The following is a 12,943-nucleotide window of genomic DNA, read 5'->3' on the forward strand; positions in this document are numbered from 1 at the left end:
AAAGTGCCAGCAGCTTTGGTTTCCCCCGTGGCCTCTCTCCTTGGCTTACAGATGGCTGCCTTCTCACCTGTCCTCACAGGTCTTTCGTCTGTGTCTGCACATCCCTGGGATCTCTCTGTGTGTCTAAATTTCCTCTTATAAAGACGTCACTCAGAGTGCATTAGGGCCCACCCCAATGGCCTCATCTTAACTTAATTACCTCTTTAAAGGCCGACTCTCCAAATACAGTCACGTTCTGAGGTCCTTGGATTAAGAACTTCAATATATAAAATTTGGGGGAATACCATTCAGCCCATACTAACCCTCCTTCTCTGGCAGATGTCAAGGGACTGTCAGGAACACAGCCTAAATTCCTTAATATGGAAGATAACGGCATTCTCTTGTATGTGAAAGTTGTCTCTTAGTTACCATTTGAGCCTTGGATCAACTTTTTTTTTTTTATTTTACTTTTTTTAAAGATTTAATTTTTTCCTTTTTCTCCCCAAAGCCCCCCGGAACATAGTTGTGTATTCTTCGTTGTGGGTTCTTCTAGTTGTGGCATGTGGGACGCTGCCTCAGCGTGGTCTGATGAGCAGTGCCATGTCCGCGCCCAGGATTCGAACTAACGAAACACTGGGCCGCCTGCAGCGGAGCGCGCGAACTTAACCACTCAGCCACGGGGCCAGCCCCTTGGATCAACTTTTTTTAAAGTAAACTTTTTATTTTAGAATAGTTTTAGATTTCTAGAAAAGTTGCAAAGGTAGTTCAGAGTTCCCCCGTATACTACATACCCAGTTTGTCTCATTATAGTCATGAGCCGTGTAACAATGTTTCAGTCAACGACAGACTGCATATACAATGGTGGTCCCCTAAGATTAGTACCACATAGCCTAGGTGTGTAGTAGGCTATAGCATCTAGGTTTGTGTAAGTACACTCTGTGATGTTCGCACAATGATGAAATTGCCTATTGATGGATTTCTTAGAAGATAAACCCTTCATTAAGGGACATGTAACTATATTAACATTTAGTTACGTGTACATTTAGTTACATGACAATGATACATTGTCACAACTAATGAACTAATCCTGATACATTTTTATTAACTAAAGTTTATACTTCAATCGTATTTCTTTAGGTTATCCCCAGTGTCCAGGGTCTTATTCAGGATACCACATGATATTTATTTGTCATGTCTTCTTGGTCTCCTCTTGGTTGTGACAGTTTCTCAGACTTTCCTTGGTTTTGATGACCTTGGCAGTTTTGAGGCATACTGTTCCAGTATTTAGTAGGATGCCCCTCTGTTGGGATTTGTCCGATGCTTCTCTCATAATCAGACTGGAGTTACAGGGTTTGGGTGAGGAAGACCACAGAAGTAAAGGGCTCTTCTCATCACATCGTGTTGATGCTGCATATTAGCAATGTGACTTACCACAGTTATGTTAACTTTGGCCAAGGTAGTGGTGGCCAGGTTTCTCCACAGTATAGTTACTCTTTATCCTTACGTCCCTGTCCACACTGTACTCTGGATGGAAGTCTCTGCACAGCCCACCGTGAAAGATGGGGTGTTATGTTTCCCTCCTTGAGAGTGGAGTGTCTACATAAATTATTTGGAATTTTTCTGCATGGGAGACTCATCTCGTCTTCCCCATTTACTTATTTATATCAGCATAGATTCACAGGTAGATAACATTTCAGTGTTGCACGGTGAGGCAGCTAACTCGGGTGCTCAGCCCTTCTGCCCCACATTTTGCCTTGTTGGCTCTAAGTGAAGCTGATCAGCCTTTGCAGGGGCTAAATATGTTGGAATATTCTGTTAGGTCCAGCCTAAAATGGGCAGAGAGTTGCTGCCTCCTCAGTTTCGTTCCTCCATATGGACTGTTAACCATGTGTATGTTACCTGAAACCTTAAAAACAAAACAAAACTACATTTCCAGACTTCATGCTTCTGACTCCTAATGGGTGCGAGCCTTGTCTTGGTGGTGAAGATGCGCGCTCCTGGATTTAGTCTGAAATTAGCATTGAGCAGCGCCACCGTGTGGTAAATGCTGACGATCAGCGTGTTGTAGGAACAACTGCGGAATTCTCTTTCCTGACCTGTGTGCTGTCTAGTGGCTAAAGTTTTTTCAGAAAAAATATTTTAAGTTCTTAAAAGAGATGCTACCTTTTGACTTTGCCTTTATAAATGAACAGATTTACATAAAAAGTAAACATGTTAAAATTCCCAATAGTTATTTCTTTTGGCATACAGTTAACTTTTAAAATTTATCTAAAGGTAAGCTTTTTTTATGATTATTCAAAATTGTTTAATAGCTGAGGTATAAAAGTACAACAGGTTGAAAGCCAAATTTCTGGAGCTATTTTTCTTTGGCTGTAGGCAGATTGGGGACTTATTTTAATAGTTTCATTCTTCTTTGCTCAGACGTTTTAAGGTAATTAAGCCTGTGTGGAAAGCAGCCAGGCGTCTTCCTAATGCCCACCATGATGTGTGGGAATGGGGGCGGGTTGGGATTAGTGGCTCTGCCTCCTGGGATGTTAACATCCGTAGGAAGAGTCTTCAGAATGGGAGAGGTGGGGCAGATGGTGGGACAATTTAATATGGCCTTGTGGTTGACCTAGGTGACTGTTAGCAACTGCTAAACTGGAGCTTTGTGTGACAGCCTGTTAGTTGGTTAAAAAAAAAAAAAATCAAGAAACAGCCGCTCTTTTTGTTGTAATAAATCAGTGTGTAATCAGGAATTCTAAATTTTATGTTAATCTTCATCAGCTTTTGAGAATGAGGTGAGGGAAAATTATAGTTGCTTTGATGGGTAAGAAAAATTCTCAAAGAACCCGGACTGTAACTCAGTTAATGTGGAAAGCCTTCCCTCTGTTGTCTCCTGAATCCAGGACACAGATAGAAAGTTAAATCTCATGAGGAGCTGTGCTCTGCCTGTGGCTTGTCATCTGGCTCCTTGTCAGTGATGTCATGGGTTACCTATGTCATCTGTCAGTGCAATTTGTCCTGTTCAAACTCGAAAGAGATAACAGCTAAGCCCCAAAATGTCACTTTGCTGCTGCTCTCTTAGGTTCCTGATGTTTTCAAGAGGTATTTGAGATAATGGAAGTCACATGATTTCAAGTGTGAGCTCCTCTCCAAAGAGGTCAGAGAAGGGCGTTTGCCTTCAGCTCACAAGCCCAACCTCTGCCCTGCTCTTGGTTTCAGTCTCAGAGGAGCCTGTCGTGGAACTCTCTGGGATTGTTAGATGCCGCTTGTGTGTGGCCTGACACACCAGCCCTCTGACCATGTGCAACAAGATTGCAAGCTGCTCCTGATCTCAGAGACGGTGTCTCAGAGCAGAGTGCCACCTCTCTACAGATGCCAGGAACACAGAAGAGTGGGTTCTCTGGGGGATGCTGACAAGTACACAGTGATGACAGTGGGAACTGCAGTGGCACATGGAAGGTTCTAGAATTCAGCAGAGGGACCAGAAATGAATGATGGCTAGCCTTGTTGGCTGGCTTGGGCTGTGGGAGTGGGATAGGCAGTAGACTGTAGTGGTCTTGGAGTTAAGGGAATGTGTTTTTCCTTTCTTCTTTCCTGCCTCTCTCTTTATATCCCTCCCTCCCTCCTTTCTCCCATCTCAAACTCCGTCTAATGAGCATTTTGAAAGCGAGAGACTGACTTTATACAGTGGAGAGATGGTTGTTAAAATGAGCCTTTTTAATATCTGAGAGCAGCATTTTTTTTTTTTTGAGGAAGATTAGCCCTGAGCTAACATCTGCCACCAATCCTCTTCTTTTTGCTGAGGAAGACTGGCCCTGAGGTAACATCTGCTGCCACTCCTCTTTTTGCTGAGGAAGATTGGCCCTGAGCTAACATCCATGCCCATCTTCCTCTATTTTATATGTGAGATGCCTGCCACAGCATGGCTTGGTAAGTGGTATGTGGGTCCGCTCGTGGGATCACAAACCACCAAACCACGGGTTGCCGAAGTGGAGCATGCAGACTTAACCACGGTGCCACCGGGCCGGCCCCCTGAGAGCTGAATTTTGTGTACTCATGATGATATGAATTTCAAATTACTGTTCAATGTATTATAGTTAATAATTTTAAACTTGGCTTTCCATAGCCTTTAAATTCAATTTAGAAATTTTATGTTTATAATCTAATATAAAATTATATATTTAAAATGAATTTCACTTAAAGCTAAAAATTACTTATTTCAAATAGGAATCACCAAGTTAATCAGTCAGATACTGATATGCCACATTTTAAAAACATTAAAAATTCTTTCCTGGACGTATTCGCTGATTATGTCCAGTGATGGCAAACTTATCCCTGAATGTAACACAATTGTATCAGTGCTTTGGGTTTGACTTATTTCTTCACACTCTTCGTTTAATTCTCAACCTTGCTGAGGTTGCAGGACAACCAATATAGTTGATCAGCTCAGGCAAGGTGAGGTTAGGGCCGACAATTCAGAATCACAGTATGTTACTGTATGGTCATGTCACTTAACGACCAGGGTATCTTCTGACAAATGAGTCGTTTGTGATGTTCACACAACGATGAAATCACCTGAGTGCACTTAGACGAACCTGGATGGTTTAGCCTGCTACACACCTAGGCTGTGCCGTACTGATCTTATGGGACCACCGTCATATATGTGGTCCATCACTGACCGAAACATCGTTATGCAGTGTGTGTGACTGTATTAGGATTAAGTTTGGCTTCAAGTAAAAAATAATCGAATACATAATAGCTTAAATAAGGTAAGAATTTATTTCTCGGGGCCGGCCCCGTGGCCGAGTGGTTAAGTTCGCGCGCTCCGCCGAGGCGGCCCAGGGTTCGGATCCTGGGCACAGACATGGCACCACTCGTCAGGCCACATTGAGGCAGTGTCCCATATGCCACAACTAGAAGGACCTGCAGCTAAGATATACAACTATGTACCGGGGGGATTTGGGGAGATAAAGCAGAAAAAAAAAGATTGGCCAGTTGTTAGCTCAGGTGCCAATCTTAAGAAAAAAAAAAAAAGAATTTATTTCTCTTTCCTGTTAACAGTTTAGATATAGGTGATATAGGGCCTTAGTGACCTCAAGGTGTCATCAGGGAACCAGGTTCCTATCTTAGTGCTCATCATCTGTATTAGTTTCTTAGGGCTACTGTAACAAATTACCACAAACTTGATGGCTTCAAAAAGCAGAAATTTATTCTCTTCACAGTTCTGGAGGCTAGATGTCAGAAATCACAGTATCAGCAGAGCTGCCCTCCCTCCAGAGGCTCTGGGGAGCTTCTGCTCCTCGCCTCTTCCAGCTTCTGGTGGCTCCATGTGTTCCTTGGTTTGTGGCTGCCTCACTCCATTCTCTGTCTTCACGTGGCCTTCTCTGTGTGTGGAGGTCTAACCTCCCACGGCCTCTCTTTTATAAAGATTCTTGTGATGGCCTTTTAGACCTACCTGGATAATCCAGAGTGATTCCTTCGTCTCAAAATCCTTTGCTTAATCACATCCACGCAAACCACTTGTCCAAATAGAGAACATTTGCCCATCCCAGGGATTAGGTCATGGACATTTTTGGGAGCCATTATCAGCTTACCACAGCCTCCCACCACAAGGTCACCTTCTGGTCCACTGTGACTGTTAGAGCACCAACTAGCATGGCAGCATTTCCTGCCAGGAGGAGGAGAGAGAGAAGAGCAAAAAGGGGCTCTCACGGCTAGGTCGGCTCCCTTTAAACAGTCTTCTTTGGAATCCCACCCAACACTTGCTTTCCTCCCAAAGGCTGCATTTACCTAGCTGCCAAGGAGGCTGGAAAATGCAGTCTTCTATTTGTTTAATGCCCTAAGGTATAATTTTCAAAAAGGCAAAAATATGACATGCAAATAAAAAAGGGTCATATGTCAACAATTTTGTTTAGCTCGTTAATTAAGGAGGAAATGAGTAAGATGTTAAGATCAATTTAAATGAGAATTTGGATTACAGAGATTTATATTCTCTGCCAGACAAAATTCATTTGCGTTGCTATGGACAGGAATAATTTGCATTGCTATCAGTTTTTTGCAATTTGCAGAGCTGTAAAATAGTTCAGTTGATAGAAAGTCAATCAAGAGTGTACACCTATAGAATGAGATAGTTCTGGAGAGTCTGCTTTACATAAACAACCCCCAGAACCTCACTGAAGGGATCCCCCTATAGTTTCTCTTTTTCTCCTTCCAGGTATTGGGTACTTTTTAAAACAGACAGTTGAAAACAGGGGCTCTCTTACCAAGGTGGAAGAGGATGATAGATGTTGGGGCTGGCCTCTATCTGTTTCTGCCTCTCAGTGGATCAGAGATATTTGCCCAGGGTGCAGGCTTCCTACAGTTAGAGTCATAACTCCCCTACATAGATGGACATCCTAAGTCAGGTCCCTCCCCCCACTTTTTTTTTTTTTAAAGATTGGCATCTGAGCTAACAGCTGTTGCCAATCTTCTTCTTCTTCTTTTTTTTTTTTTTTTTTTGAGGAAGATTAGCCCTGAGCTAAGTGCTGCCAATCCTGCTCTTTTTACTGAGGAAGACTGGCCCTGAGCTAACATCCATGCCCATCTTCTACTTTTATATGTGGGATGCCTACCACAGCATGGCTTGCCAGCGGTGCCATGTCCACACCCTGGATCCGAACTGGGGAACCCTGGCCTGCCAAAGCTGAACCTGCACACTTAACCACTGTGCCGCTGGGCTGGCCCCTTCTTTTTTCTCTTCTTCTTTTCCCCAAACCACCCCCCTACCCCAGTATATAGTTGTATATTCTAGTTATAGGTCCTTCTATTTGTGTTATGTGGGATGCCACCTCAGCATGGCCTGATGAGCGGTGCCATGTCTGCGCCCAGGATCCAAACCAGCGAAACCCTGGGCCGCCGAAGCAGAGTGCGTGAACTTAACTGCTCAGCCACGGGGCTGGCCCCTGGCCCCCTTTTTTTCATTAAAGCATTTTTTTTTATTTATATAGAAAAATTCTCTTTTTGTTGTACAGATCTGTGAGCTTTGACAAATGTGTAGAGTCTGTAACCACCACCACAATCCAGTACAGAACAGTTCCTTCACCCCCAAATATTCCCTCATCCTGCTCCTGTGTAAAGAGGAACTAGAGGCTTGGAGAATGGATCAGTGGTTGCCCGGGAGCTGGGGTTGCTAACCCTAGCCCCTTGGCAACCACTGATCCATTCCCTAAGCCTATGGTTTGCCTTTTCCAGAATGTCATATAAATGGAGTCATACAGTATATGTAGGCTTTTGAATCTGGCTTCTTTCACTAAGCATAATACATTTGAAATTCATCCATGTTGTAGTGGGTGTTAATACCTCTGCACTTTTTATTGCTGAATATTATTCTGCATGGATATGCCATAGTTTATTCATTCACCAGTGGAAGGGCATTTGAGTAGCTTCCAGCTTTTGGTGATCGTGAATAAACTTGCTATAAATATGTACACACAGGTGTTTTTGGTAAATGCACATTTTCATTTCTCTTGGGTCAGTGCCTAGCTGTGGAGTTGCTTGGTCATATGCTAAGTGTGTTTAATTTTACATGAAAATGCCAACTGTTTTCCAAAGTGGTTGTACCATTTTGCTTTCCCACCAGCAACGTGGGAGAGTTCCTGTTGATCTGCATCCTCACCAGCAGTTTTTAATCAATTTTTTTTGTTTTTTAAATTTTAGCCGTTCTACTAGGTGTGTCATGGTCACCCATTATCTGAACTGGGCCCTCTTAATAGTCTCAGTGCCACCTAGTCAGATTGTAACTAACATCTGTGGTGAATCTTTTAACCTAATCTGATGAAACTGATAAATCCTCTTAACCAGAGCAACAGTTCTTATATCTCACCCTTTCTTGCCCTTGATCTTGGCACCCTGAGCATAGGTAGAAGGATTAGCTTTACGTGGATGTGACAGGATGAGTACCATTGCCAGTGAGTGTGAGGATGGAGCTGAGGAAAGTTTCAGCTGTTCCTTCTGGTGGCCACTCTCTGTGATGTAGGAGCTGAGGGTTCCTGTACAGGGTGAGGGTGGGGTGTGCACGTGTGTGAGGCAGAGGTTTGTGTGAGGAGGATGGAGAAGTCTTGACCTGGCCACTGTGGGGAGAGAGCTGATGAGAGAGAGACGTGGGGCTGCTCTTCTCCTACCTTCTCGGTGATGGTTGGGGAGGGGCCCTGGAGCACCTGCCAACAGGTGGGAGCCTCTGGATGGACAAGGACCCACACTTTTCCCTCCCTCCCCTTCCCTTCCCCCCAAATCTCCAGCCCTCGACAGAAAAGAATGAATGGGTTTAGAACAGGATTCCATAGTAGCCACTATACTGGATGAATATTTGAAAAATATCTCCAAATCAGGAAGTTCCTTAGAAGTTATTAGTTTATAGCAAATAAGCATAATTCATTTAAAAAGCAGGAAGTTTTTATTGTCAAAATTAATATTTGTGCACCTACTGAGTACACAGAACTGTAAGGAACCCAATAAGAGGCAAGGTTCTCTTCCTCGAGCTGCTCTTATTCTGTGTAGGAATGGAAAGAGTAGAACATTGTTTCTCCCAGTTCTTGCACTCCCTCCAGGAGCAATGCCACTCGCACCTCATCCTCAGGCCCAGCCAGGTCCTGCCTCTTGCCTTCACTGCTGCTTTCCTCCCCAAGTCACGTAACACCAGCTGGCCGTGGGTGGCTGTCTCTGTCCCGTCTTCATACTTGATTGTAAGTTGCTTCAGGGCCTGGGCGAGGTCTTCTGTAGCTACACCAGACAGGCTAACGCAGTGGTTTTCAAACTCAAGCGTGCCTCAGAATCCCTCAGTGGTCTGGACTGGGGCTAAGAATTGGCATTTCTAACAAGATCCCAGGTGATGCTGTTGCTGCTGGTCTAGGGACCAGACTTTGAGCACGACTCATCTGAACCCACAGAGAAAGAACGTCCTCAAGGACCTTGCCACCCTCTTTGTGGAGTCATTTCACTTCATCATGCAGCATAGAGCTCGTTGCCCACTAGTGTGAATAACAGTGTACATTCCCCTTGATAGCTCCTTCCCTGGTTCCTTAGAGAAACTCTGAAATTACCATTCCAGGAAAGACTCAGATCCTTCTTCCAAGGACATCTTAAAACCCAAGTTTGCGGTTATTCATTTATTTGTGATGGTTTGGTTAATGATTCTTACCAGCATAATGAAACCAACTTCAGGTATTAGGTTCTTTTCAGTTAATTATAATTGCTACCAGTAGTTAGAGGAGGTGAGGGCTGGAGATTTCTTCCCTATAAACTCACTCAGGTGTGAAGGAAAACAAGGCTCAGACTGAGTTCTGCCCATACATAGATTTATTAGCAAGTTGGTACAACACAGCCAGATAACTAGATTTATATGCTTAGTAAAGTTCCAGCTCTGTCCTTTTAGGGGGTTGGTGCCGTGACAGCACCTTGCTCTCATTATGTACCTGTAACAAATATGACAGTATTTCATGGACAACATATTAGTTTTCTGTTGTTGCCCTAAGAAATGACTACAAATGTATCATCTTAAAACAAATTTATAATCTCACAGTTCTCTAGGTGAGAAGCCCAGGCACGGGATGGCACAGCTGGTTCTTTGCTCTGGGTTTCACAAGGCTGAGCTGAAGATGTCAGCAGGGCTATGTTCCTTTATGGAGGGAGGCTCAGGGTATGAAGCAGTCCCAGGCTCGGCCAGGTTGGCAGAATTCACTGCTACAGGATTGAGGTCTCCGTTTCCTTGCTGGCTCTCAGCTGGGGATTCTTCACATCTTCTAGGGGCTGGCCGCATTCCTTTGCTCATGGCCCCCTTCACCCATCTTCAAAGCTAGCAATGTGTCAAGTCCAGAAGGGTCGAATCCTTCTCATGCTTTGAGTCTCTCTGACCGCCTCCCCTCTTCTGCCTCATTTTGTCTCTTCCTGACTCTTCAGTCTTCCTCTTCTGCTTTTAAGGGTGTGTGTGATTACATTGTACCCACCCAATAATCCAGGATAATCTCCCTATTTTAAGGTCAGCCAATTAGTAATTAAGACTTATCTTAATCCCATCTGCAGAGTCCCTTTACAGCAGTAACCAGATTGTGTTTGATTCGATAACCAGGGGACAGGAGTCTTGGAGTAACATCTTTAGAGTTCTGCCTATGGCAGATAGAGTTCGGTTTTCCTGCTGTTCTGCATCAGGGGCCTAATAATTCCCTGGAATCAGCAGCTGGACCTGGGGCCGTGTAGTATCAAGCCTAGGGCACCTTTCTAAGGACCTGATGGATTTTTTTTTTTGAGTTTGTAATAGTTTACATCATGTGAAATTTCAGTTGTACATTATTTCTTGTCTGTCACCACATAGGTGCTCCCCTTCACCCACTGTGCCCACTCCCCTCTTTCCTTTCCCTGCTGGATTTTTATAGCTGGGTCGTACAAGGTCCGGAGTGCTTCTGTGATATTTCTAATCAATCCTCTTACCTCAAATGTCATGAATTTCACCACTGAAAGTAAGTATCCAACAACCATGATACTAGTGAACAAAGTCAGTAATTTAACCAGTGTGAAAGTCTATTTGTAACCTCAGGGGTGTTGGTTGGTGATAAGGGAGGCTGGCTGACCGACTTGCAGTGGCCTCTTTTGAGTGTGGCCTTTTGATTAAAAGCTGGTTAACTACTGGAGTTGGTATTCCAGAATGAAATAATTGATTGCCTTTAGGTGGTAGATTAAAGCCAATTGACACACATTTCTATCACACTGTTTATATTGAAATGTTTTGAAATAAAATTCAGACGATGTAACAGAGACTCTTGCCCCCTCCACTGAGATGCCCAGCAGAATGTGGTCATGTCTTGTTCTCACCCTGTGTGCCTGGTACATGGTGGACGTGCGATAGATATTTTCTGAGTAAACTAATAAGGTGAGTTAATGCATTTCTACGTCTTAATAGATAAAAACAATTACATGCACTATAGGAACAGTATGATAGATCAAACTGCATTGGAAGAAAGCGGAAACATTACTCATGTTACTTTGTTGAGCTGGGCATTTATTGTACTCATAGTGCTATAAACACGCACACTACAAATTGAGACTTGAAAATGTTTGTCAACGTTTGTTTTAATGATGCCTATTGAAAGGAGCATGGCTCCATTTTGATGTACTGTCTTCCTACCAGAGTTAAGTACCTTGATGGTAATGTACATTTGCATCTGCACTGTGCCTTGTGTGTTGCATGAATGAATAAAGGCTATCCACCTTTCTCGATGCTCTCAAAAAATGAGGTATTTGAAATAAAAAAGAGGCTTATTGAAAGTAATGTCCAGTAACTTTCATATTTCATTCACCATCAGCAGGTGACCCATTTTTTCTCTCTCACGTTCTGTTTTTTCTTCCCTTGAGTTGCCGCCTAAATTTCCCCAGACCTCACCAGACTTTGGGTATGGATGAGGTCACATTGGTAGCAGTAACTCAGATTGCACCGACTTGCTACCCTCCTCTCCTTACACAAGGCACCAGGCCCTTGTAAAAGTGTTTCTGGAAGTTTCTGGAAATCCCCCCGGGGTATATGTCACATGTGCTCGTTCATGACCAGGGAAGCTCCTGCTTCTGGGGCAGCTGGTGCCCTTCTCTCTTGGAGCGTTGCCCCGCTTCAGCTCCCAGTTCCCAGGCCTGTGGGTCAGAGCAGCCTAGTGCTGCCTTTTGCCGTTCCCTGGAGTAGAGCGATCTCAAGCAGCATTTTAGGTTTTTATTGACAGCTTCTCCTTTTCTTCTCATAGGAGAAATTCACATCATGGACAAAACACTGTGCTTGAACTTGCGCTCCCCTTCGCTTGAGGCGTTCTGACTGCGTTGATCCGTCATCTGGCGGCTCCTTGCCTCAGAGTGAATCCTCCCAGGAGGCTCTCACCCCTCACAGACTGGGTCGTGGGCAGTCCCACCGACTCACCCGCCCCACCTCAACTCAGCAAGCTGGGAGTCGGCCCAGGGTCCTGCCACAGAGTGCTTCCTTATGGCCAAGGCTTCCCCTTTCTCAGTCCTAAGTTCCGTGTCTCCTCCTGTCTTCTCTCCCTCCAACACTTTTTTGGGGTACAGGGGAGAGAAGGGTCAGACTTTGGAAGTCTAGGTATCATGCTCTTTAAAACTCCAAGACTGTGATCTGATCATTTACCATTTGGAAATGGCTATTTGATGACATTTGCTTTAGTGATAAAGGTCCCCCCCCACCCCGCCCCAATCCTCTTACTCATCTCCTTTTGGTTTTTCTCATCTTGTTGTAAGCATTTCCCAATGTGAAATGCAAACCTAGACCAGATAAAATTGGCAGGAACCTTTACTGTGAAAGTTCAAGATGCTAAAAAAAACCTCTAAAATGATTGATAACACAAAGTGTCAGGTTTCATAGTCTCCAGATGTTGTGAAAAATGTAAGATCTGCTTTAAATGCAATAAGTCACCTCAGGTATTCTGCATCGCAAATATTGCTTTCATATATATATGTAATTATTTTTAACTGAAACACTCAGAAATGAAAAGTAACCCCTGCCCTTCTCTCTTTCACTGCCTGGAGATAAAGCCCAGTTTGGTTTATTTCTGCCATCCCTTTTTAAAAAATATTCCTTATATGGCAGTTTCTAAGCAGCAAGATAGTCAGCTGTGTGATTAAAATGTCAAAAAGAGTAGGAAAACTGGCCGCTGGGAAAAGTCTGTTTGGAGATTTACATAAAGGCAGACGACTGACTGGGGAGTGCTGAGCCCCCAGCTTGTAGACCGCTTGCCGCTCCCCTCCCAGCCCGTCGCAGGCCCTTTTGTACCAAGGAGCTGGTGGGAGCTCTTCTGCAAGCTGCATTCGGGGTACCTGCAAGTTTATGGCTGTTGAACCTCTTTGGGGCCTATTTTGTGTTTCTCTTTCTCTTAGGAGCCCTCTGTCTTTAACTTGGAGAGCCCCCTTCCCCTGCATCTCACAGTACAGGGTGGGGGTTGGGGGAATTGGGGTGAGG

At 44.1% G+C, this 12,943-nt stretch overlaps 1 protein-coding gene across 38 annotated transcripts in view; it reads left to right on the forward strand.

Annotated features, from left to right (window-relative positions):
- Positions 1 to 12,943, forward strand: part of TANC1 (tetratricopeptide repeat, ankyrin repeat and coiled-coil containing 1) — a 229,150-nt gene that overhangs the window by 118,063 nt on the left and 98,144 nt on the right. The window lies entirely within an intron of this gene.

Source organism: Equus przewalskii, chromosome 17 (genome assembly GCF_037783145.1).
Source record: "Equus przewalskii isolate Varuska chromosome 17, EquPr2, whole genome shotgun sequence".
Lineage (NCBI taxonomy): Eukaryota > Metazoa > Chordata > Mammalia > Perissodactyla > Equidae > Equus > Equus przewalskii.